This window comes from Cherax quadricarinatus, chromosome 10 (assembly GCF_038502225.1).
Source record: "Cherax quadricarinatus isolate ZL_2023a chromosome 10, ASM3850222v1, whole genome shotgun sequence".
In the NCBI taxonomy this organism is placed as follows: Eukaryota; Metazoa; Arthropoda; class Malacostraca; order Decapoda; family Parastacidae; genus Cherax; species Cherax quadricarinatus.
In genome coordinates, this window is record NC_091301.1 from 29,513,455 (window position 1) to 29,539,403 (window position 25,949).

At 46.9% G+C, this 25,949-nt stretch overlaps 1 protein-coding gene across 5 annotated transcripts in view; it reads left to right on the plus strand.

The window, feature by feature from the left end:
* Positions 1 to 25,949, plus strand: part of LOC138852502 (SH3 domain-containing kinase-binding protein 1-like) — a 623,965-nt gene that overhangs the window by 494,276 nt on the left and 103,740 nt on the right. Inside the window, exon 1 of one of the 5 annotated variants that reach the window (XR_011391821.1) lies at positions 24,115 to 24,182. The exons of 1 other annotated variant lie outside the window; for it this stretch is intronic. The gene's annotated coding sequence lies outside the window, so the exon portion shown is untranslated. Of the gene's footprint in view, positions 1 to 24,114; positions 24,183 to 25,949 lie in introns of those variants that run through there. 3 more of the 5 variants (XR_011391820.1, XR_011391822.1, XR_011391819.1) reach the window with 3 other exon arrangements.

A 25,949-nucleotide genomic window follows, 5' to 3' on the forward strand; every position in this document is an offset into this window, starting at 1 on the left:
CTTCAACGCTTGTTCAACCTTTGGACAAAGACCTACTTCGACTAGTGGATGGTACCACTATGATCCCGCCTCCGTCTGCTTCAAGTCACCTCACTACAGTATATAAGCCACGTCTACGGCCCTATGCTGTACATTCTACAAGATTGATGGACTGAACACATCGACTCCAGGCTGAGGGACTGATTACCTCATACTCCTCTCCTTACGCCTTCCTCTTTGTATTGGACTGATGAAGCCACTATGTGGCGAAACGTTTCCTGAATAAAGATTCCCATATGCTGCATAAGTGTCTCAATCTTCAACTTGTCGGTTTTTCAAACCATTCATCACATCAGTTAGGCTGTTGGTACTAGCCGCACGAAGGTCACTGTAAGCACCACAGTGCGGCTGATCCGGAACTAATTTGAGAAACTTGTCCATTTCCTTTTTTCAAGACAGCCAGGGGTCTGTTGGCAATCTCCGTTATATATGAAAAGTGTTGGCCCTTTCACACATACGGAGTTTTTACCTGTCAATCCTCTTGCTTTCATAGGGAACGATTGGTATGAGCAGAATTTTTCAGGTGTAAACTATAATGCATGTTTCACCTACGTTCCAAAGAGTACAGAGGGACTTCAAATGTTCCCAGTAATTTAGGTGCCTAACTGAACCTGTGCGAGCAGTGAAGGTTCTGTTCACATTCTCCAGGTTTAAGACCTCGGATTTGTGAATGTTATAGTGACTGACATTCTCACATGTGCAGAACACTTGATCAGTGTTCATTCCTTGCCATTTACGGCAACTCAGTCTTGCACCCAGGCAAACGATTTTGAAAACCGAATTCAGGGGAAAGTCTGGCTAATGTGAACATCATGTAAAGGTGTCCCGGCATCAGGCGAGGGATTCCTAGCAGGGAAGCACTGAAGGCTCATCTCAGTGATTTGTGGATCTCTGTACCCAAGTCGTGATTCACAGTTGAGTGTGGTGAAGGTGACCTTGTGACCTTACCCGTTTGTGGTGTAAGTGTTATCCACAAGGATTTGGATGACATTCACTAAAAAACCAACGTGTGTATTTCTTACTCCAAATATCTCCTGATGAACCCCCACGACACGTGGTGTGTGTTATACACAAAGATTTGGATGACGTTCAGTAGAAAACCGCTGCAGTCTTGAGTCAAGCAAATTGTTGCTTCCAGTGGCCCGCAGGCCTATTTAGTTCTTTTTGAATTTTCTCGGTTAGGAATTTCACCACGTTGAAACAACCAGTGGTCAGTTATTCCTTTAAGGAATATCATCAGTGACTTAATGTGGATTCATGGAAAAGTTCTGCTGCACATTGTTTATTAAGTAAAACCCATGTGCAACAGTTAGGTGTCTTTATTCCGAAACGTTTCGCCTACACGGTACACTTCTTCGGTCGAGTACAGAGGAGGCAGCAGAAGCAGTAGAGATGTAAAGAAGATGTAATCAGTCCATCACCCTTGAATACATAGTTTTGAGGCACTCAATCTCAGCCTGAGGCTGAGGGACTGATTATCTTAACCTCCTGATCTTCATCATTCTTCTTTATATTGGACTGCTGAAGCCACTGTGTAGCTTCTGCAGTAAAGTTACCCAAGTGTTGCACATGTCTACCTGGAGTCTACCTGGAGGGCATTCCGGGGATCAACGCCCCCGCGGCCCGGTCCACGACCAGACCTCCCGGTGGATCAGGGCCTGATCAACGAGGCTGTTACTGCTGGCCGCACGCAATCCAACGTACGAACCACAGCCTGGCTGATCCGGCACCGTCTTTAGGTATCTGTCCAGCTCCCTCTTGAAGACAACCAGGGGTCTTCCCGTAATGCCCCTTATTGCTGGTGGGAGGCTATTGAACAGTCTTGGGCCCCAGACACTTACTGCGTTTTCTCTTAGTGTACCAGTGACGCCCCTACTTTTCACTGGGGGTATGTTGCATCGCCTGCCAAGTCTTTTGCTTTCGTATGGAATGATTGCAGTGTGCATATTAGGGACCAGTCCCTCCAGAATCTTCCAGGTGTAGATTATGATATATCTCTCTCGCCTGCGCTCTAGTGAGTACAAGTCAAGTGCTTCCAGGCGCTCCCAGTAGTTAAGGTGTTTGATGGAACTTATACGTGCAGTAAAGGTTCTCTGTACATTCTCTAGCTCTGCAATTTCACCTGCTTTGTGTATACTACATCCGCATTCTGTTTGTTTTCCAGTGCATCTAGGACCATATCATAGTGGTCTAGTAGTTGCGAGAGGCAGGAGCGACCTGCTCTGAAACCATGTTGCCCTGGGTTGTGCAGTTTTTGGGAGTCCAGGTGGTTTTCTATCCTGCTTCTTAGAACTCTTTCAAAGATTTTTATGATGTGGGACGTTAAAGCTATTGGTCTATAGTTCTTAGCTACTGGTCTATAGTTCTTAGCTACTGCTTTGCTGCCACCTTTATGAAGTGGGGTTATATCTGTTGTTTTTAGTGACTGTGGAATCTCGCCTGTGTCTAAGCTCCTTCTCCATAGCATACTTAGGACCCATGAGAGGGGTTTCTTGCAGTTTTTAATGAACACCGAGTTCCACGAGTCTGGGCCTGGAGCTGAGTGCATGGGCATGTCGTCGATGGCTTTCTCAAAGTCTAGTGGAGTTAGGGTTATGTCATAAATCTGGCCTACATTGGCAGGGTTTTGAGGCTCATTCATGAGAAAATTGTTTGGATTGTCTATCTTTAAACTGGTTAGTGGCTCGCTGAACACTGAATTATACTGCGATTTCAGTACCTTGCTCATTTCTTTGTTGTCGTCAGTGTAGGATCCGTCTTGTCTGAGCAGGGGCCCTATACTAGAAGTGGTTTTTTACTTGTTTTGGGCATATGAAAAGAAATATTTCGAATTTCTTTCAATTTCATTAATCGCGTGTAGCTCCTCTTTTCTCTCCTGTATCCTGTATGAGTCCTTTAAATTTAGCTCAATATTTTCCACTTCCCTGGTTAACACTTCCGTGTATTAGATAATCTGGTATTCTTGAGGAGCTCAATGATTCTTCGTCTTCTCCTGTAGAGGGAGCGTCTCTCTCCAGTTTACTTCTTCTTTTCTTTTGTCTTGTAGGAATAGACCTTTTACATACTTCAGCTACCTGGAGGGTGATCTTTTCGAGGCATTGGTTAGGGTCCATGTAATTTAAGATATCCTCCCAGCATGTTTCATTTAGGGCATAGTTTACCTGATCCCAGTTGATGTTCTTGTTGAAGTTGAATTTGGTAAAGGTACCCTCATAACTGTATGCATCTTGCCGATTAGGACTCCTGTGCATGCAAGTCTGGACTTCAGTTAGATTGTGATCAGAATTTGTTGTTTTTGATATTGTTATATTCCTTACCAGGTCCTCATTATTGGTGGAAATAAGGTCCAGTGTTTTCTCCAGTCTTGTTGGCTCCACTATTTGCTGACTTAGGGTGTGTTTGTTGCAGAAATTCAGGGATTATTTCTGCTACAACATTATTTGCTATATTCTTCCATTTTGTGTGTCTTAGATTGAAGTCACCAAGCAGCAAGATGTTTGGGGATGGGGCAGGAAAGTTATCCAGACAGGAGCAAATTTTTGACTGTTCTTTGAACTGTTGGGAAGTTGCATCCGGTGGCTTATATACAAGTACAATGACTAAGCTTTGGTTCTCGATTTTCATTGTCAGAACTTCAACTACATCATTTGTGGTGTTCAATATTTCTGTGCAAATGAGAGACTGACATACAGGCCAACCCCTCCTTGTTGCCTGTTCTTTCTGTCACATCTGAAAAGGTTGTATCCAGGTATCCTTATTTCACTGTCAAAGTAATCTTTTACATGGGTCTCTGTGAAGTCTGCAAACAGTGTATTTTACTCCCCTAGAAGTCCACTAATGACAGGTAGTTTGTTGTTGGTGGATTGCTTAAGGCCTTGTATATTAGCAAATATAAATGAGGTTGTGTTGCATGTTTGTTGGGGGGATTTTGTTGCTGGCATCAGTAGCCGTGAGCCCTGAGGGGCCACTGGCTGTGCCTTCAGTCCATCAAGGCTCCAAGGTGGTGGACTATTTTGGTTATCTCTTTCCATTTTCTTTCTTTGTTTCCTGCCACTAAAAAATCACTTGAGGTGTTGTCATAGCTACCATAGCTACTATGATGTGTTGTACGGGGTGTGTGCCTCCTGGTCCCTTTTAGATGGTATGCAGTGCAATTGATATTGCAACATTGTTTTTCAAAGACTGAAGACTGACACATCTCAGGGTGGAAGTACAGTGGACCCCCGCTTAACGATCACCTCCAAATGCGACCAATTATGTAAGTGTATTTATGTAAGTGCGTTTGTACGTGTATGTTTGGGGGTCTGAAATGGACTAATCTACTTCACAATATTCCTTATGGGAACAAATTCGGTCAGTACTGGCACCTGAACATACTACTGGAATGAAAAAAAGTTCGTTAACCGGGGGTCCACTGTATTTGCAAGAGGTAGAACGACACACTCCCCTAGACAGGAGGTCACGGCATTTTTCGGGATGCTCAAAGTTGTATGCCCCATTCGTTTTCCCTGACATTCCGTGTTTACAGATGCATCAAACATAATATTTACACCATTTTGTTTTTGGCTGGGTACAATTTGTACTGGATGTGTTCCTAATCTGTGCAGGCCCTAGAGCTGCACTACAGTCCTCCATAGCCAAACCAGAGACACCACCATCTGTTGTCATGGCACCAACATTTTTCCTGGAAGGGGACTCCCCTACAACATTTGTACTATAGGCTATGACTGTGATGGCTGCAGAAGAGTCTACCCCAGAGGAGGGCTCCTCTACTACATTTGTACATGGGGCTATGTCTTGGTGGCTGTGGAGGAGTCTTTAACTGAATCTGGATTTTCACAATGGCTGGGGCTGGGTCAGCCCTAAGGCTGGGGACTGAGCTAGCTGTTGTTTTTGTTTCCTGTGTTTTTTCCAGTGTGTATCTGCTTATTTTTGGGTCATTTTTTGTAGACTGGGCATTCTGTGTGTTAGACTTTACTCCTTTCCTGTCTTCCCATGCTCTATATATTCCAGGTAGACTATTCAATAGTTCCTCCTTTTTTTCATGTTTATTGTTTATTAACCTCCAGAGTGCTTTCCTGATATCTGTCCATAGTTCCACATCCCTGTTGCAGATCCAGAAACACCTATCTAGATAGATGTCATTTTTGATTGCAGTGTTTATTCTTGCACAGGTAACATGATGTTTTGAAAAGCAAAGGTTGCATGTGATTCTAGATTTTTTCCCAAGACCCTTTTTACATGTCCCACAGGTATACTGTACTGCCATCCTGCTTGTATCCTATTGCATCTGGGTACCACAAGAACCTGATCTTTACTTTACCTTTCAGCTCTGCACTCAGGTGTGGGTGTTATAAGTCAGTGCATGGGTATGTGGGATGTAATTAGTATGGAGACTTATTACACATTGAAAACTTTTATAACATCATATATCATACATCCTACAGCATCTGATTCCTGTCATGATCACTGCTATTCATCTTATCCTGGGCTTCACTTTACCTTTCAGCTCTACACTCAGGTGTGGTGTTATGTGGTCAATGCATGGATATGTGGGATGTGGGGGATATGGATATGTGGGGACTTATTACACACGTGTCTAATTTATCAACTTTATTAGTGAGTTTTTCACCACTTGTCGACGTTATGCTCCCAGTTGGCACTATTTGAAGTTTGTATTGCATGATTACCAGGTATGTAGCTGCTGATGGCTCCGGGGGTCATCCCTTTTCCCGTCGGCCCGCTTTCCGGCAGTAACGTGTAAATAAGATAGGAAAAACACTAGCACATTAATTATAGGATCTCTTCACTCACTGGGAATTTTGTTAATGTGATTCTGGTTCTGTCATACAAGGTGACGCTTGTTAAGAGGTACGTCAGTTCCCCTGTCATCTAATAATATATTAATTTCCCATATAATCTACCTTGTCCATAATTACAATCGCATTTGCTTTGTCTGCTGGTTAGGTGAAATCTAGGAGCTTTCCTTAATTCATGGTATAACTTAACAAATCTCTGAGAGCAGTTATGTTGCAGAGGCTCAGACTTCTGCAACATAATTGCAATTACAACAATTGTCCTCAAAGATTTGTTAAGTTAAACCATGAATTAAGGAAAGATCCTAGACTTTACCTTGCGAAAGCAGACAAAGCAAATGCTATAGTAATTATGGACAAGGTAGATTATAAGGGAAAATAAACATGATATCAGGAGAGAGGTAAAGTGAGGCGCCTCTTAATCTGGAGATTATGGAGGAGCTTGCCACAAGCTAATACTACTCTGTTATCATGAAAGCTTCGCTTCATGAACGAGTATGTCCATATTAAAAGAGGTTAAAAACGGATAAGAAAACCTAAACAAGGTTATGAAATTAAAGTTGCAAAGAAATAAAAGACAAATCTAAAGATTTTCCAAGTATATGGAACAAAAATTAGAGAAAAGTTGGATCAGCTTAAATCTGATTCTGGATAGATTACTGACAAGTCAAGTGACGAGTGTTCTAAGATTAGAACATTTGTCAATGTACTGGGAATGCAGATACAGTGGGGACACGGGACTATGGTCCACGTTAGCAATGTTGTGTATAAGGGTGGAATATGTTTTTCTTTCCGACGTTAAGTCTTCTTTGTTTAGTATGAATTATGAAGATGATGAGATTGAGAAGCACTCTTTGTGGTGATAAATTAGACACATGTGCAACTCTTGGGTATCTTTATTGAGGAAACGTTTCGCCACACAGTGGCTTCATCAGTCCATACAAAGGAGAATCTTGAAGAATAGGAGGAGAATGAGGTAATCAGTCCCTCAACCTTGATGGACTGACCACATCGACTCAAGGTTGAGGGACTGATTACCTCATTCTCCTCCTATTCTTCAAGATTCTCCTTTGTATGGACTGATGAAGCCACTGTGTGGCGAAACGTTTCCTCAATAAAGATACCCAAGAGTTGCACATGTGTCTAATTTATCAACATGTCGGTTCTCTGAACCATTCATCTACAAACTCTTTGTGGTACCCTTGTTAACCTCAGCCACTCATACACTTCCTTCTCTATACTACTATATACTTGTTGCTTGTATCAGGAGAGAGGCAGAGTGGAAGAGTGAAGTAGGGGCAGTGGGAGAAAGGAAGCAATAATAAAAATTAAAAAAAGTAAAGATGAGGAAGAAAGAGTTGCCAGTAAGATGAGTGAGAGGTCGTGGTTGTACATACTTGAGTGCATATCTTAACCATGACTTGATGCCTTGTTTACACATTCCATTTACTGCTGTCAGTGAGAGTTTACTCACCTATAGTTGTGTTTGCAGGGGTCGATTCATGAGCTCATGGCGCATAGCTAATTAGTAGTACCTGGCATCCAGAGCCCCGTCATACTTTTTACCGATTCACCTCCTCGAAACTTAAAAAAAATTATTTCCTAATATTTCAGCAGCTACCTGGAGTCCATCTGGAAGGTGTTCAAGGGATCAATGCCCCCGCGGCCCGGTCCATCACCAGGCCTTCCTGGTTGATCACAGCCTGATCAACCAGGCTGTTATTGCTAGCCGCACGCAGTCCAGCGTACAAACCACAGCCCGACTGGTCAAGTACTGATATTACGAACTTATCCGGCTTCATCTTGTAGACAGCTAGGGGTCTGTTTGTAATCGTCCGTATGTATGGTGCAAGACTGTTGAACAGTCTTGGGGCTCTGAGACTTACTGTGTTTTCTCTAAGTGTACTCACAGCATCCCCGCTTTTGATTGGGGTTAAGTTGCACCATCTGCCGACTCTTTCTTCAATAAGGAGTTTTAACTGGTTATGTCCCTGGCTTCCTCTGCTTGCATCTCAAATATCATGTTACCTGTTAGTGGTTGTGTGGATTATCTTCCCCACACCTTGGTCTCAGACCAGGTCTCCACACCTTAGTCTCAGACCAGGTCTCCACACCTTGGTCTCAGACCAGGTCTCCACACCTTGGTCTCAGACCAGGTCTCCACACCTTGGTCTCAGACCAGGTCTCCTAAGTTGGAAATGAAATACCACGGAATTAACAACTTTTAAGAAGCACATATGAACATATAGGTTTGTATACCTGGAGGAAGGAGGATGTATACCTGGAGGAAGGAAGGTGTATACCTGGAGGGAGGAGGATGTATACCTGGAGGAAAGTGTATACCTGGAGGAAGGAGGATGTATACCTGGAGGAAGAAGGATGTATACCTGGAGGAAAGAGGGTATATACCTGGAGGAAGGAGGGTGTATATCTGGAGGAAGGTGTATATTTGGAGGAAGGAAGGTGTATACCTGGAGGAAGGAGTGTGTACACCTGGAGGAAGGAAGGTGTATACCTGGAGAAAGGAAGGTGTATACCTGGAGGAAGGAGGGTGTATACCTGGGGGAAGGAGGGTGTATACCTGGAGGAGAGAGGGTATATACCTGGAGGAAGAAGGGTGTATATCTGGAGGAAGGTGTATATCTGGAGGAAGGAAGGTGTACACCTGGAGGAAGGAGGGTGTACACCTGGAGGAAGGAAGGTGTATACCTGGAGGAAGGATAGTGTATACCTGGAGAAAGGAAGGTGTATACCTGGAGGAAGGAGGGTGTATACCTGGGGGAAGGAGGGTGTATACCTGGAGGAAAGAGGGTGTATACCTGGAGGAAGGAGGGTGTGTACCTGGAGGAAGGAAGGTGTCTACCTGGAGGAAGGAGGATGTATACCTGGAGGAAGGAAGGTGTATACCTGGAGGAAGGATAGTGTATACCTGGAGGAAGAAGGGTATATTCCTGGAGGAAGGAGGGTGTATACCTGGAGGAAGGAGGGTGTATACCTGGAGGAAGAAGGGCGTATACCTGGAGGAAGGAAGGTGTATACCTGGAGGAAGGAGGGTGTATACCTGGAGGAAGGAAAGTGTATACCTGGAGGAAGGAGGGTGTATACCTGGAGGAAGGAGGATGTATACTTGGAGGAAGGAAGGTGTATACCTGGAGGAAGGATAGTGTATACCTGGAGGAAGGAAGGTGTATACCTGGAGGAAGGAGGGTGTATACCTGGAGGAAGGAGGGTGTATACCTGGAGGAAGGAGGGTGTATACCTGGAGGAAGGAGGGTGTATACCTGGAGGAAGGAGGGTGTATACCTGGAGGAAGGAGGATGTATACCTGCAGGAAGGTGTATACCTGAAGGAAGGAGGGTGTATACCTGGAGGAAGGAGGGTGTATACCTGGGGGAAGGAAGGTGTATACCTGGAGGAAAGAGGGTGTATACCTGGAGGAAGGAGGGTGTGTACCTGGAGGAAGGAAGGTGTATACCTGGAGGAAGGAGGATGTATACCTGGAGGAAGAAGGATGTATACCTGGAGGAAGGTGTATACCTGAAGAAAGGAAGGTGTATACCTGGAGGAAGGAGGGTGTATACCTGGGGGAAGGAGGGTGTATACCTGGAGGAAAGAAGGTGTATACCTGGAGGAAGGAGGGTGTATACCTGGGGGAAGGAGGGTGTATACCTGGAGGAAAGAAGGTGTATACCTGGAGGAAGGAGGGTGTGTACCTGGAGGAAGGAAGGTGTCTACCTGGAGGAAGGAGGATGTATACCTGGAGGAAGGCAGGTGTATACCTGGAGGAAGGAGGATGTATACCTGGAGGAAGAAGGGTATATTCCTGGAGGAAGGAGGGTGTATACCTGGAGGAAGAAGGGCGTATACCTGGAGGAAGGAAGGTGTATACCTGGAGGAAGGAGGGTGTATACCTGGAGGAAGGAAAGTGTATACCTGGAGGAAGGAAGGTGTATACCTGGAGGAAGGATAGTGTATACCTGGAGGAAGGAAGGTGTATACCTGGAGGAAGGAGGGTGTATACCTGGAGGAAGGAGGGTATATACCTGGGGGAAGGAGGGTGTATACCTGGAGGAAAGATGGTGTATACCTGGAGGAAGGAGAGTGTGTACCTGGAGGAAGAAAGGTGTATACCTGGTGGAAGGAGGGTGTATACCTGGAGGAAGGAGGATGTATACCTGCAGGAAGGTGTATACCTGAAGGAAGGAGGGTGTATACCTGGAGGAAGGAGGGTGTATACCTGGGGGAAGGAAGGTGTATACCTGGAGGAAGGAAGGTGTATACCTGGAGGAAGGAGGGTGTTTACCGGGAGGACGGAGGATGTATACCTGGAGGAAGAAGGATGTATACCTGGAGGAAGGTGTATACCTGGAGGAAGGAGGGTGTATACCTGGAGGAAGGAGGGTGTATACCTGAAGGAAGGAGGATGTATACCTGGAGGAAGGTGTATACCTGGAGGAAGGAGGATGTATACCTGGAGGAAGGAGGGTGTATACCTGGAGGAAGGAAGGTGTATACCTGGAGGAAGGAGGGTGTATACCTGGAGGAAGGAGGGTGTATACCTGGAGGAAGGAAGGTATATACCTGGAGGAGGGAAGGTATATACCTGTAGGAAGGAGGGTGTATACCTGGAGGAAGGATGGTATATACCTGGAGGAAGGAAGGTATATACCTGGAGGAAGGAAGGTATATACCTGGAGGAGGGAAGGTATATACCTGTAGGAAGGAGGGTGTATACCTGGAGGAAGGAGGGTGTATACCTGGAGGAAGGAAGGTATATACCTGGAGGAAGGAAGGTGTATACCTGTAGGAAGGAGGGTGTATACCTGGAGGAAGGAAGGTATATACCTGGGGGAAGGAGGGTGTATACCTGGAGGAAAGATGGTGTATACCTGGAGGAAGAAAGGTGTATACCTGGTGGAAGGAGGGTGTATACCTGGAGGAAGGAGGATGTATACCTGCAGGAAGGTGTATACCTGAAGGAAGGAGGGTGTATACCTGGAGGAAGGAGGGTGTATACCTGGGGGAAGGAAGGTGTATACATGGAGGAAAGAGGGTGTATACCTGGAGGAAGGAGGGTGTGTACCTGGAGGAAGGAGGATGTATACCTGGAGGAAGAAGGATGTATACCTGGAGGAAGGTGTATACCTGGAGGAAGGAGGGTGTATACCTGGAGGAAGGAGGGTGTATACCTGAAGGAAGGAGGATGTATACCTGGAGGAAGGTGTATACCTGGAGGAAGGAGGATGTATACCTGGAGGAAGGAGGGTGTATACCTGGAGGAAGGAAGGTGTATACCTGGAGGAGGGAAGGTATATACCTGTAGGAAGGAGGGTGTATACCTGGAGGAAGGAAGGTATATACCTGGAGGAGGGAAGGTATATACCTGTAGGAAGGAGGGTGTATACCTGGAGGAAGGAAGGTATATACCTGGAGGAAGGAAGGTATATACCTGGAGGAAGGAAGGTATATACCTGGAGGAGGGAAGGTATATACCTGGAGGAAGGAGGGTGTATACCTGGAGGAAGGAGGGTGTATACCTGGAGGAAGGAAGGTATATACCTGGAGGAAGGAAGGTGTATACCTGTAGGAAGGAGGGTGTATACCTGGAGGAAGGAAGGTATATACCTGGGGGAAGGAGGGTGTATACCTGGAGGAAAGATGGTGTATACCTGGAGGAAGAAAGGTGTATACCTGGTGGAAGGAGGGTGTATACCTGGAGGAAGGAGGATGTATACCTGCAGGAAGGTGTATACCTGAAGGAAGGAGGGTGTATACCTGGAGGAAGGAGGGTGTATACCTGGGGGAAGGAAGGTGTATACCTGGAGGAAAGAGGGTGTATACCTGGAGGAATTTGGGTGTGTACCTGGAGGAAGGAGGATGTATACCTGGAGGAAGAAGGATGTATACCTGGAGGAAGGTGTATACCTGGAGGAAGGAGGGTGTATACCTGGAGGAAGGAGGGTGTATACCTGAAGGAAGGAGGATGTATACCTGGAGGAAGGTGTATACCTGGAGGAAGGAGGATGTATACCTGGGGGAAGGAGGGTGTATACCTGGAGGAAGGAAGGTGTATACCTGGAGGAAGGAAGGTGTATACCTGGAGGAAGGAGGGTGTATACCTGGAGGAAGGAAGGTATATACCTGGAGGAGGGAAGGTATATACCTGGAGGAAGGAGGGTGTATACCTGGAGGAAGGAAGGTGTATACCTGGAGGAAGGAAGGTGTATACCTGGAGGAAGGAGGGTGTATACCTGGAGGAAGGAGGGTATATACCTGGAGGAGGGAAGGTATATACCTGGAGGAAGGAGGGTGTATACCTGGAGGAAGGAGGGTGTATACCTGGAGGAAGGAGGGTGTATACCTGGAGGAAGGAAGGTGTATACCTGGAGGAAGGAGGGTGTATACCTGGAGGAAGGAAGGTATATACCTGGAGGAAGGAGGGTGTATACCTGGAGGAAGGAAGGTGTATACCTGTAGGAAGGTGTATACCTGGAGGAAGGAAGGTATGTACCTGGAGGAAGGAGGGTGTATACCTGGAGGAAGGAGGGTTAATACCTGGAGGAAGGAAGGTATATACCTGGAGGAAGGAGGGTGTATACGTGGAGGTAGGAGGGTTAATACCTGGAGGAAGGAAGGTATATACCTGGAGGAAGGAGGGTGTATACCTGGAGGAAGGAGGGTATATACCTGGAGGAAGGAGGGTGTATACCTGGAGGATGTTCCGGGGGTCAACGCCAGGTCCATGATGAGCCTCGTTATTGAATGTAAACAGTAGCGTGTATTATTTACCTGTCATCTTATATATTCATGAGACAGAATGAAATGAAGCGAAAAGAATTCACAAAGAACGAAGGTGTAATAAGGTCAGCTCACCAGTCATTTAGAGAACACAATAAGGCACGTGTTTCGAAAACTAGAAAAATGTCTTGATGGATGATGAGAACGTTTCGAACAAGGAAATGTTAACCATGTTGATGCTTTTCAAATCGTGTACTCATAGAAGTCTTCAGGACGAAATTGGATCACTGCCTCCGTTACACCAGTGCTAGATCAACAAGTGTTAAGTGAATTTAGTTACAGCGTTTTTATCAACATAATAATACCACCACGAAGAATGGCTTCTATCCACACTACATGAGTGGAAAGCTCCGGAAATCGGACACATGTAAATCACAAATAGAGTCATGCAACGAGAATGCTTCTAGATGGAGGGTGGTGGTGATTGCGCATGACGGTGGAGAATGCGGATGGGTGTGTGTGTGTGTGTGTGTGTGTGTGTGTGTGTGTGCGTGCGTGCGTGCGCGTGTTAATGCGTGCGTGCATGTGCGTGTACTCACCTAGTTGTGGTTGCAGGGGTCGATTCACAGCTCCTGGCCCCGCCTCTTCACTGGCCGCTACTAGGTCACTCTTCCCGCTCCATGAGCTTTATCATACCTCTTCTTAAAGCTGTGTATGGTCCTGCCTCCACTACATCACTTTCCAGCCTATTCCACTTCCTGACATCTCTGTGACTAAAGAAATACTTCCTAATATCCCTGTGATTCATTTGAGTCTTCAACTTCCAACTGTGACCCCTTGTTGCTGTCTCTCATCTCTGGATCATCCTGTCTCTGTCCACCTTGTCGATTCCTCTCAGTATTTTATATGTCGTTATCATATCCCCCCTATCTCTCCTGTCTTCTAGTGTCGTCAGGTCGATTTCCCTTAACCTCTCCTCGTAGGACATACCTCTTAGCTCGGGGACTAGTCTTGTTGCAAACCTTTGCACTTCCTCTAGTTTCCTTACATGCTTTGCTATGTGTGGGTTCCAGACTGGTGCTGTATATTCCAATATGGACCTAACATACAGTGTACAGGATCCTAAACGATTCCTTATTAAGATGTCAGAATGCTGTTCCTAGGTTTGCTAGTCGCCCGTATGCTGCAGCAGTTATTTGGCTGATGTGCGCTTCAGGAGATGTGTGCGGTGTTATAGTCACCCCAAGATCCTTTTCCTTGAATATAGTTTGTAGTCTCTGGCCCCCTAGACTGTACTCTTGTCTGTGGTCTTCTTTGCCCTTCCACAGTCTTCATGACTTTGCATTTGGTGGGGTTGAACTCCAGGAGCCAGTTGATGGACCAGACCTGCAGTCTGCTCAGATCCCTTTGTAATTCTGCCTGGTCCTTGTCCTATTGAATTCTTCTCATCAACTTTACATCATCTGCAAACAGTGACGCTTCAGAGTGTATTCCTTCCATCATGTCATTCACAAATATCAGAAACAGCGCCAGTCCTAGGATTGACCCCTGTGGCACCTCCCTTGTTACAGGCGCCCACTCTGACACCTCGCCATGCACCATGACTGACTGTTGTCTTCCTGATAGGTATTCCCTGATCCATCGTAGTGCCTTCCCTGTTATCCCTACCTGGTCCTCCAGGTTTTGCACTAATCTCTTGTGTGGAACAGTGTGAAACGCCTTCTTACAGTCCAAGAAAGTGCAGTCTACCCACCCTTCTCTCTCTTGTCTTACTGCTGTCAATCTGTCATAGAACTTCAGTAGGTTTATGACGTAGGATTTCCCATCCCTGAAACCATGTTGGCTGTCGTTGATAAGCTCATTCCTTTCTAGGTGCTCCACCACTCTTCTCCTGATAATCTCCATGACCTTGCATACTTTACATGTCAGTGACACTGGTCTTAAAAATTGTGACTACATTTGCTGTCTTCCATACCTCAGGTAATCACCCTGTTTCGATATTTGTGTTGAAGATTGTTGTTAGTGGTACACATAGCACCTCTCTCAGGACCCATGGAGAGATGTTATCTGGCCACATCAACTTTGAGGTTGTATGAATTGCGTCCAACACTTGATTGTGTACCCCACCTCTCCGTCTTTCTGGAGTCCCTTCTGTCTCCTCGTGAACGCTTCTTTGAATCTCATGTTGAGCTCCTCACATACTTCACGGTAGTTTCTTGTGACTTCCCCTCCTTCCTTCCTCAGCCTGATTACCTAGTCCTTGACTGTTGTTTTCCTCCTGATGTGGCTGTACAACAGCTTTGGGTCAGATTTGGCTTTTGCTGCTATGTCATCTCGTATTGTCTTTGGGCCTCCCTTCTTACCTGCACATATTTGTGGTTCTACAACTGCAATCCTTATTCTCTTGGGTCCTTTGCCTTCTATACTTCTTCCATTCTCTAGCACACTTGGTCTTGGCCTCCCTACACCCTTGGGTAAACCAAGGGCTCATCCTGGCTTTTTCATTATTTCTGTTACCCTTGGGTACAAACCTCTCCTCAGCTTCCTTGCATATTGTTGTCGCATATTCCTTCATCTCATTTACTGATTTGCCTGCCAGTTCCTTGTCCCACTGAACCCCTATGGGAAATTCTTCATGCCTGTGTAATCCCCTTTCTTGTAGTTTGTCTTCATTCGTCTGACCCTTCCTGCTTTCCTCTCCACTTGTAACTCTAGTATGTATTCAAAGCTCAGAACCATGTGATCACTGGCCCAGAGGGGTCTTTCATATGTGATGTCCTCAATATCTGCACCATTCAAAGTGAATACTAGGTCCAGTCTCGTTGGTTCATCCTCTTCTCTCTCCCGGGTAGCATCCCTTACGTGTTGGTACATGAATTTTTCCAGTACCACCTCCATCATCTTAGCCCTCCACGTTTCTGGGCCCCCATGTGGCTCCATGTTCTCCCAATCGATTTCCTTGTGGTTGAAGTCACCCATAATCAGCCGCTTTGCCCTGTTTACATGAACCCTTCTGGCCACTTCATCAAGTGTGTCAACCATCATTGATACTTATCATACTCTTGCCTTGGCCTCCTGCTGTTCTTTGGTGGGTTATATATCACTTCACTTACCACATTGGCACCTCCAGACTGAAGCATTCCTATTATGTAATCTCTTGTTTCTCCTCTGTCTCCTCTCTCCAGCTCATCAAAATCCCATCAGTTTTTGATGAGCAGTGCCACTCCTCCACCCCCCTCTGTTCCCTCTGTCTGTCTTTAGGATCTGATATCCTGTTGGAAAGATGGCATCTGTTATCATCCCTGTCAGCTTGGTTACTGTAAAAGCTACGATGTCTGGTGATGCCTCTTTGACTCTTTCGTGCCACTCTTCCCACTTATTCGTTATTCCATCAGTGTTGGTGTACTGTACCTTCAGTTTCCTCTCCAAGACCATGTTCTGGAGGGGGTCCTGTGAGGGTGGGGGACCTGGCAGTGTGCTGTGGGGTGGGGGTTGTAAGCATGGATTGTGTTTGTGTTGGGATAGTGTGTTTGGTTGTGGGGTTCTGAGGGTGGTTATGTGTGTTCCTGTGCATGTTTCTCTATCCTGTTTTGGTTGTCCTCTGCTGATTCTGTCCTTGTCTCTCTTCCTAGACCCTTTCGCTTTTGTGTCTGCTGATTCTGTCCTTGTCTCTTTTCCTAGACCCTTTCGCTTTTGTGTCCTGTCCCTCAGTTGCTGTCATTCTGTTTTTGTTCTGTCTCAGTCTATGAACACCCTCTTGTTTGTTGATGATTACTTCAGCCGTGGTTTCTCTTGAAGGATCCTGTTTCTGATTGTTTCTGTCTTGAAAATCAGCTTTTAAGGCCAATTTCTCTCCTTCAAGTACCCCCCCTCCTATTCTCTGAAAATTTGCTATCACAGTCATGTCCTCTTTGCCTATTTCTTTGATGATGTTTTCAATCTCCTGTCTTTCTTCCTGCCATCTTTCATTGTGTGTCCTCCCCTGCTCTCCTGAAGCCCATGAATAAACACTGACTTCTCCCTCTCCTCCTCCCATTGCATTTCCCATTATGTCTCTGGTTACGGTTTGTACATGGCCATTTTCCTTATTTTTTCCTGTAGCACTTGGTGGTATGGTACCTCTGCATGTGACCTGTCCCCCTCTCCACCAGTACCACTGTGTGTGCGCGTGTGCATGTGCGTGTGTGTGTGTGTGTGTGTGTGTGTGTGTGTGTGTGTGTGTGTGTGTGTGTGTGTGTGTGTGTGTGTGTGTGTGTGTGTGTGTGTGTGTGTGGTATAAACCTTGGTAATAAATACCGACAAGTTGGTTTAGAAAGACACGTAAGCAAACACTATGAGATATTTATTAGAAAACATTTCGGTCCTGGGACAGCTCCTGTCCCTGTCTCTTCACTGAATGCTACTAGGTCCTCTCTCTCTCCCTGCTCCATGAGCTTTATCATACCTCATCTTAAAGCTATGTATGGTTCCTGCCTCCACTACATTGCTCGCCAGACTGTTCCACTTCCTGACCACTCTATGACTGAAGAAAAACTTCCTAACATCCCTGTGACTCGTCTGAGTCTTCAGCTTCCAAGAGTGACCCCTAGTTTCTGTGTCCCCTCTCTGGAACATCTTGGATCTGTCCACCTTGTCAATTCCACGCAGTATTTTGTATGTCGTTATCATGTCTCCCCTAACCCTCCTGTCCTCCAGTGTCGTCAGGCCGATTTCCCTTAACCTTTCTCCGTAGGACATTCCCCTTAGCTCTGGAACTAACCTTGTCGCAAACCTTTGCACTTTCTCTAATTTCTTAACGTGCTTGACCCGGTGCGGGTTCCAAACTGGTGCTGCATACTCCAATATGGGCCTGACGTACACGGTGTACAGTGTCTTGAAAGATTCCTTACTTAGGTATCGGAACGCTAATCTCAGGTTTGCCATGCGCCCATGTGTACTCACCTATTTGTGGTTGCAGGGGTCGATTCACAGCTCCTGGCCCCGCCTCTTCGCTGATTGCTACTAGGTCCTCTCTCTCCCTGCCCCATGAGCTCTATCATACCTCGCCTTAAAACTATGTATGGTTCCCGCCTCCACTACTTCACTTTCTAGGCTATTCCACGGCCTGACTACTCTATGACTGAAGAAATACTTCCTAACATCCCTTTGATTCATCTGAGTCTTCAACTTCCAATTGTGACCTCTTGTGTCTGTGTCCCTTCTCTGGAACATCCCATCTTTGTCCACCTTGTCTATTCCGTGCAGTATTTTATATGTCGTTATCATGTCTCCCCTGACCCTCCTGTCCTCCAGTGTCGTCAGGCCGATTTCCCTCAACCTTTCTTCGTAGGACAATCCCCGTAGCTCTGGGACTAGTCTTGTTGCAAACCTTTGCACTTTCTCTAATTTCTTGACGTGCTTGACTAGGTGTGGATTCCAAACTGGTGCTGCATACTCCAGTATGGGCCTGACGTAAATGGTATACAGAGTCTTAAACGAATCCTTACTGAGTTATCGGAACGCTATCCGTAGGTTTGCCAGGCGCCCGTATGCTGCAGCAGTTATCTGATTGATGTGCGCCTCAGGAGATATGCTCGGTGTTATACTCACCCCCAGATCTTTTTCCTTGAGTGAGGTTTGCAGTCTTTGGCCATCCAAACTATACTGTGTCTGCGGTCTTCTTTGCCCTTCCCCAATCTTCATGACTTTGCATTTGGCAGGGTTAAATTCAAGGAGCCAGTTGCTGGACCAGGCTTGTAGCCTGTCCAGGTCTCCTTGTAGTCCTGCCTGATCCTCATTCGATTTGATTCTTCTCATTAACTTTGCATCATCTGCAAACAAGGACACTTCTGAGTCTATCCCTTCCATTATGTCGTTCACATATACCAAGAACAGCACAGGTCCTAGGACTGACCCCTGTGGAACCCCGCTTGTCACAGGCGCCCACTCTGACACCTCGTCGCGTACCTTGACTCGTTGTTGCCTCCCTGTCAGGTATTCTCTGATCCATTGCAGTGCCTTTCCTGTTATGTGTGCCTGATCCTCTAGCTTTTGCAGTAACCTCTTGTGAGGAACTGTGTCGAAGGCCTTCTTGCAGTCCAAAAATATGCAGTCGATCCACCCCTCTCTCTCTTGTCTTACTTCTGTCACCTTGTCATAAAACTCTAGTAGGTTTGTGACACAGGATTTTCCTTCCCTGAAACCGTGCTGGTTGTCAATTATACACTTGTTTCTTTCCAGGTGCTCCACCACTCTCCTCCTGATGATCTTCTCCATGACCTTGCATACTATACACGTTAGTGATACAGGTCTGTAGTTTAGTGCCTCATGTCTGTCTCCCTTTTTAAAAATTGGGACTACATTTGCCATTTTCCATTCCTCAGGGAGTTGCCCAGTTTCAAATGATGTGTTGAAGATCTTTGTTAATGGCTCACACAATATCTCTGCTCCCTCTTTAAGGACCCATGGAGAGATGTTGTCTGGTCCCACCGCCTTTGAGGTGTCAAGTTTGCATAGCAGCTTCTTCACCTCCTCCTTGGTTATATGTACCTCATCCAGCACTTGCTGGTGTGCCCCCCTGTTCTGATTTCCTGGAGTCCTACTGGTTTCCACTGTAAATACCTCTTTAAATCTTGTGTTGAGCTCCTGACATACCTCTTGGTCGTTTCTTGTGAATTCCCCATCACCCTTCCTCAGTCTGATTACCTGGTCCTTGACTGTTGTTTTCCTCCTGATGTGGCTGTACAACAGCTTCGGGTCAGTCTTTACTTTTGATGCTATGTCATTCTCATATTGTCTCTGAGCCTCCCTTCTTATCTGTGCATATTCGTTTCTGGCTCTTCGACTAATTTCTTTATTTTCCTGAGTTCTCTGTCTTCTGTACCTTTTCCATTCTTTAGTACACCTAGTTTTTGCCTCCCTACACCTTTGGGTGAACCAAGGACTCGTTCTGTTCTTCCCATTATTTCTGTTTCCCTCGGGAACAAACCTCTCCTCTGCCTCCTTGCATTTTGTTGCCACATATTCCATCATTTCTTGTACTGGTTTTCCTGTCAGTTCCCTCTCCCACTGAATGTCTTGAAGGAAGTTCCTCATGCCTGAGTAGTTCCCCCTTTTGTAGTTTGGTTTTTCCCAGCCTATTCCTGCTACTCTCTCCACTTGGAGCTCAACTATGTAGTCGAAGCACAGAACAACATGATCACTAGCTCCCAGGGGCCTTTCATACATGATACCCTCGATGTCCGAACTGTGTGTGTGTGTGTGTGTGTGTGTACTCACCTATTTGTGGTTGCAGGCGTCGAGACATAGCTCCTGACCCCGCCTCTTCACTGATCGCTACTTGGTCCTCCCTCTCCCTGATCCATTAGCTTTATCATATCTCGTCTTAAAATTATGTACGGTTCCTGCCTCCACTACGTCACTTGCCATTTTATTCCCATTCTTGACAACTCTGTGACTAAAGAAATACTTCTCTTTGACTCATTTGAGTCTTCAACTTCCAATTGTGACCCCTTGTTTCTGTGTCGTGTGTGTGTGTGTGTGTTTGTGTGTGTGTGTGTGTGTGTGTGTGTGTGTGTGTGTGTGTGTGTGTGTGTGTGTGCGTGCGTGCGTGCGTGTGCGTGTGTGCGTGTATGTGCGTGTGTGTGCGTGTAAAAAGTGCCCTAACGGAAACTCCTGTGATTGTGGTGGTTGTCTTGTTGGTGATTCTATTCTTCGTGGCGGTGCTGGTAGTTGTGGTTGTATTCTTGGTGGTGGTGCTGGTAGTTGTGGTTGTATTCTTGGTGGTGGTGCTGGTAGTTGTGGTTGTATTCTTGGTGGTGGTGCTGGTAGTTGTGGTTGTATTCTTGGTGGTGGTGCTGGTAGTTGTGATTGTATTCTTGGTGGTGATGCTGATAGTTGTGGTTGTATTCTTGGTGGTGGTGCTGGTAGTTGTGATTGTGGTGATTGTTTTTGAAAACCGAAAAATTGAAGAATTGAGACACTTATGCATCATAGGGGAATCTATATTGAAGAAACGTTTCGCCACACAGCCCTGTGATGTACTTCCTACAAGATTGATGGACTGAACACATCGACTCCAGGCTGAGGGACTGATTACCTAAAACTCCTCTCCTTACACCTTCCTGCTTTGTATAAGACTGATGAAGCCAGTATGTGGCGAAATGTTTCTTCAATAAAGATTCCCATGCGTTGCATAAGTGTCTCAGGTCTTCAAGTTGTGATTGTGTTCCTGGTAGTTGTGGTTGTGTTTCTGGTGGTGGTGCTGGTAGTAGTAGTAGTTTCTGGTGGTGGTGCTGGTAGTGGTGGTTGTGTTTCTGGTGGTGGTGCTGGTAGTAGTGGTTGTGTTTCTGGTGGTGGCGCTGGTAGTGGTGGTTGTGTTTCTGGTGGTGGTGCTGGTAGTAGTGGTTGTGTTTCTGGTGGTGGTGCTGGTAGTAGTGGTTGTGTTTCTGGTGGTGGTGCTGGTAGTGGTGGTTGTGTTTCTGGTGGTGGTGCTGGTAGTGGTGGTTGTGTTTCTGGTGGTGGTGCTGGTAGTAGTGGTTGTGTTTCTGGTGGTGGTGCTGGTACTAGTGGTTGTTTCTGGTGGTGGTGCTGGTAGTAGTGGTTGTGTTTCTGGTGGTGGTGCTGGTAGTAGTGGTTGTGTTTCTGGTGGTGGCGCTGGTAGTAGTGGTTGTTTCTGGTGGTGGTGCTGGTAGTAGTAGTAGTTTCTGGTGGTGGTGCTGGTAGCGGTGGTTGTGTTTCTGGTGGTGGTGCTGGTAGTAGTGGTTGTGTTTCTTGTGGTGGTGCTGGTAGTAGTAGTAGTTTCTGGTGGTGGTGCTGGTAGTGGTGCTTGTGTTTCTGGTGGTGGTGCTGGTAGTAGTGGTTGTGTTTCTGGTGGTGGTGCTGGTACTAGTGGTTGTTTCTGGTGGTGGTGCTGGTAGTAGTGGTTGTGTTTCTGGTGGTGGTGCTGGTAGTAGTGGTTGTGTTTCTGGTGGTGGCGCTGGTGGTAGTGGTTGTTTCTGGTGGTGGTGCTGGTAGTAGTGGTTGTGTTTCTGGTGGTGGTGCTGGTAGTAGTGGTTGTTTCTGGTGGTAGTGCTGGTAGTATTGGTTGTGTTTCTGGTGGTGCTGGTAGTAGTGGTTGTGTTTCTGGTGGTGGTGCTGGTAGTATTAGTTGTTTCTGGTGGTGGTGCTGGTAGTAATGGTTGTGTTTCTGGTGGTGGTGCTGGTAGTAGTGGTTGTGTTTCTGGTGGTGGTGCTGTTAGTAGTGGTTGTGTTTCTGGTGGTGGTGCTGGTAGTTGTGGTTGTTTCTGGTGGTTGTACTGGTAGTTGTGGTTGTGTTTCTGATGGTGGTGCTGGTAGTTGTGGTTGTAATCTTGGTGGTGGTGCTAGTACTTGTGGTTGTATTCTTGGTGGTGGTGCTGGTAGTTGTGGTTGTGTTTTTGGTGGTGCTGGTAGTTGTGGTTGTGTTTCTAGTGGTGGTGCTTGTAGTTGTGGTTGCAATCTTGGCGGCGGTACTGGTAGTAGTGGTTGTGTTCCTGGCGGTACTACTGGTAGTTGTGGTTGTTTCTGGTGATGGTGCTGGTAGTCGTGGTTGTGTTTCTGGTGATGGGGCTGGTAGTTGTGGTGGTGCTGGTAGTTGTGGTTGTGTTTCTGGCGGTGGTGCTGGTAGTTGTGGTTGTAATCTTGGTGGCGGTACTGGTAGTAGTGGTAGTTGTGGTTGTGTTTCTGGTGATGTGCTGGTAGTTGTGGTTGTGTTCCTGGTGGTGGTGCTGGTAGTTGTGGTTGTGTTTCTGGTGGTGGTGCTAGTAGTTGTGGTTGTTTCTGGTGATGGTGCTGGTAGTTGTGGTTGTGTTTTTGGTGGTGGTTCTGGTAGTTGTGGTTGTGTTTCTGATTGTAGTGCTGGTAGTTGTGGTTGTGTTTCTGGTTGTTGTACTGGCAGTTGTGATTGTGTTTCTGGTGGTGGTGATGGTAGTTGTGGCTGTGTTTCTGGTGGTGGTGCTGGTAGTTGTGGTTATGTTTCTGGTGATGGTGCTGGTAGTTGTGGTTGTGTTTCTGATTGTAGTGCTGGTAGTTGTGGTTGTGTTTCTGATTGTAGTGCTGGTAGTTGTGGTTGTGTTTCTGATTGTAGTGCTGGTAGTTGTGGTTGTGTTTCTGATTGTAGTGCTGGTAGTTGTGGTTGTGTTTCTAGTGATGGTGTTGGTAGTTGTGGTTGTGTTTCTGGTGATGGTGCTGGAAGTTGTCGTTGTGTTTCTGGTGGTGTTGTTGATAGTTGTGGTTGTGTTTCTGGTGATGGTGCTGGAAGTTGTCGTTGTGTTTCTGGTGGTGGTGTTGATAGTTGTGGTTGTGTTTCTGGTGGTGGTGGTGGTACCTGTGGTTGTGTTTCTGGTGGTGCTGGTATTTGTGGTTGTGTTTCTGTTGGTGGTGGTGTTGATAGTTGTGGTTGTGTTTCTGGTGGTGGTGGTGGTAGTTGCGGTTGTGTTTCTGGTGGTGTTATTGATAGTTGTGGCTGTGTTTCTGGTGGTGGTGGTATTTGTGGTTGTGTTTCTGATGGTGGTGTTGGTAGTTGTGGTTGTGTTTCTGGTGGTGATGCTGGTAATTGTGGTTGTGTTTCTGGTGGTGGTGTTGGTAGTTGTGGTTGTGTTTCTGGTGGTGGTGTTGATAGTTGTGGCTGTTTCTGGTGGTGGTGCTGGTAGTTGTGGTTGTGTTTCTGGTGGTGGTGTTGATAGTTGTGGTTGTTTCTGGTGGTGGTGTTGGTAGTTGTGGTTGTGTTTCTGGTGGTGGTGTTGGTAGTTGTGGTTGTGTTTCTGATGGTGATGCTGGTAGTTGTGGTTGTGTTTCTGGTGGTGGTGTTGATAGTTGTGGTTGTGTTTCTGGTGGTGCTGGTATTTGTGGTTGTGTTTCTGGTGGTGGTGTTGATAGTTGTGGTTGTGTTTCTGGTGGTAGTGGTGGTAGTTGTGGTTGTGTGTCTGGTGGTGATGCTGGTAGTTGTGGTTGTGCTTCTGGTGGTGGTGTTGGTAGTTGTGGTTGTGTTTCTAGTGGTGGTCTAGGGAGTTGGGTGATGTTGCAATTGCTGCTGCTGTTGTTGCTGTGGTGGTTGTAATTTTAATTAGGTTGACAGTGAATGATTATGGTTAAGGTGGATGAAGATTAGGCTAAAGAAGGAGCAGTAGAGGAGGAGGATTAAATAAGTTGGAAGAGGAAGAAGGAGGGATGAGGTTGGTGGACGAGTAGAAAAATATTAAGATGGAGGACGAGTTGGGCTGGAGAGAGAGGATGAAGGATTGGGAGGAGGACGAGGAGATGATACTTAGGTTGAAGGAAGAGGAAGATGTGGTGGAGAAAGAAGAAGACTGTTTAGGTGGAGGAGAAGGTGGTGGTGGAAGAGGACGATGGAGATGTTGAGGAGGAAGAGGAAGACTGTTGAAGAGGAGGAGGAGGGGAAGGAAGCAGGGTAGGAAGTAGAGGAGAAGTAAGAGAAGGAGAAGTAAGAGGAGGAGGAGGAGGAGGAGGAGGAGGTGGTGGTGGTGGTGATAGGGGTTGTGGTGTGGGAGGGAGTGAGGCTGGAGTCAGTAAGCTTGTTTGTGTGAGTGAGGAAGGTTGTGTATCAGTGAAGCAGCCAGCCAGCCAGCCAAGGTAGTGGTCAGGTGTGGCCTCTGAACCTCCAGTCATCCTGGAGGTCTTACCTCACACGCATCACTACATCCTCCCTCCTCTCGCTACACTACTCAAGTTTAACACCATACTCATAACATTCCATCATGTATAATGACTTTTATAAGTGTTAAGTCTCTCAGCCTGAGCTGGGGAGACTTCACTAGTGTCAGCCTGAGCTGGGGAGACTTCACTAGTGTCAGCCTGAGCTGGGGAGACTTCACTAGTGTCAGCCTGAGCTGGGGAGCTTCACTAGTGTCAGCCTGAACTGGGAGGCTTCATTAGTGTCAGCCTGAACTGGGAGGCTTCATTAGTGTCAGCCTGAACTGGGAGGCTTCATTAGTGTCAGCCTGAACTGGGAGGCTTCACTAGTGTCAGCCTGAACTGGGAGGCTTCACTAGTGTCAGCCTGAACTGGGAGGCTTCACTAGTGTCAGCCTGAACTGGGAGGCTTCACTAGTGTCAGCCTGAACTGGGAGGCTTCACTAGTGTCAGCCTGAACTGGGAGGCTTCACTAGTGTCAGCCTGAACTGGGAGGCTTCATTAGTGTCAGCCTGAACTGGGAGGCTTCATTAGTGTCAGCCTGAACTGGGAGGCTTCACTAGTGTCAGCCTGAACTGGGAGGCTTCACTAGTGTCAGCCTGAACTGGGAGGCTTCACTAGTGTCAGCCTGAACTGGGAGGCTTCACTAGTGTCAGCCTGAACTGGGAGGCTTCACTAGTGTCAGCCTGAACTGGGAGGCTTCACTAGTGTCAGCCTGAACTGGGAGGCTTCACTAGTGTCAGCCTGAACTGGGAGGCTTCACTAGTGTCAGCCTGAACTGGGAGGCTTCACTAGTGTCAGCCTGAACTGGGAGGCTTCATTAGTGTCAGCCTGAACTGGGAGGCTTCACTAGTGTCAGCCTGAACTGGGAGGCTTCACTAGTGTCAGCCTGAACTGGGAGGCTTCACTAGTGTCAGCCTGAACTGGGAGACTTCATTAGTGTCAGCCTGAACTGGGAAGCTTCACTAGTGTCAGCCTGAACTGGGGGGCTTCACTAGTGTCAGCCTGAACTGGGAGGCTTCATTAGTGTCAGCCTGAACTGGGAGGCTTCACTAGTGTCAGCCTGACTTCACTAGTGTCAGCCTGAACTGGGAGGCTTCACTAGTGTCAGCCTGAACTGGGAGGCTTCACTAGTGTCAGCCTGAACTGGGAGGCTTCACTAGTGTCAGCCTGAACTGGGAGGCTTCACTAGTGTCAGCCTGAACTGGGAGGCTTCACTAGTGTCAGCCTGAACTGGGAGGCTTCACTAGTGTCAGCCTGAACTGGGAGGCTTCACTAGTGTCAGCCTGAACTGGGAGGCTTCATTAGTGTCAGCCTGAACTGGGAGGCTTCACTAGTGTCAGCCTGAATTGGGAGGCTTCATTAGTGTCAGCTTGAACTGGGAGGCTTCACTAGTGTCAGCAGGAACTGGGAGGCTTCACTAGTGTCAGCCTGAACTGGGAGGCTTCACTAGTGTCAGCCTGAACTGGGAGGCTTCATTAGTGTCAGCCTGAGCTGGGGAGGCTTCATTAGTGTCAGCCTGAACTGGGAGGCTTCACTAGTGTCAGCCTGAGCTGGGAGACTTCACTAGTGTCAGCCTGAGCTGGGGAGACTTCACTAGTGTCAGCCTGAGCTGGGGAGACTTCACTAGTGTCAGCCTGAGCTGGGGAGACTTCACTAGTGTCAGCCTGAGCTGGGGAGACTTCACTAGTGTCAGCCTGAGCTGGGG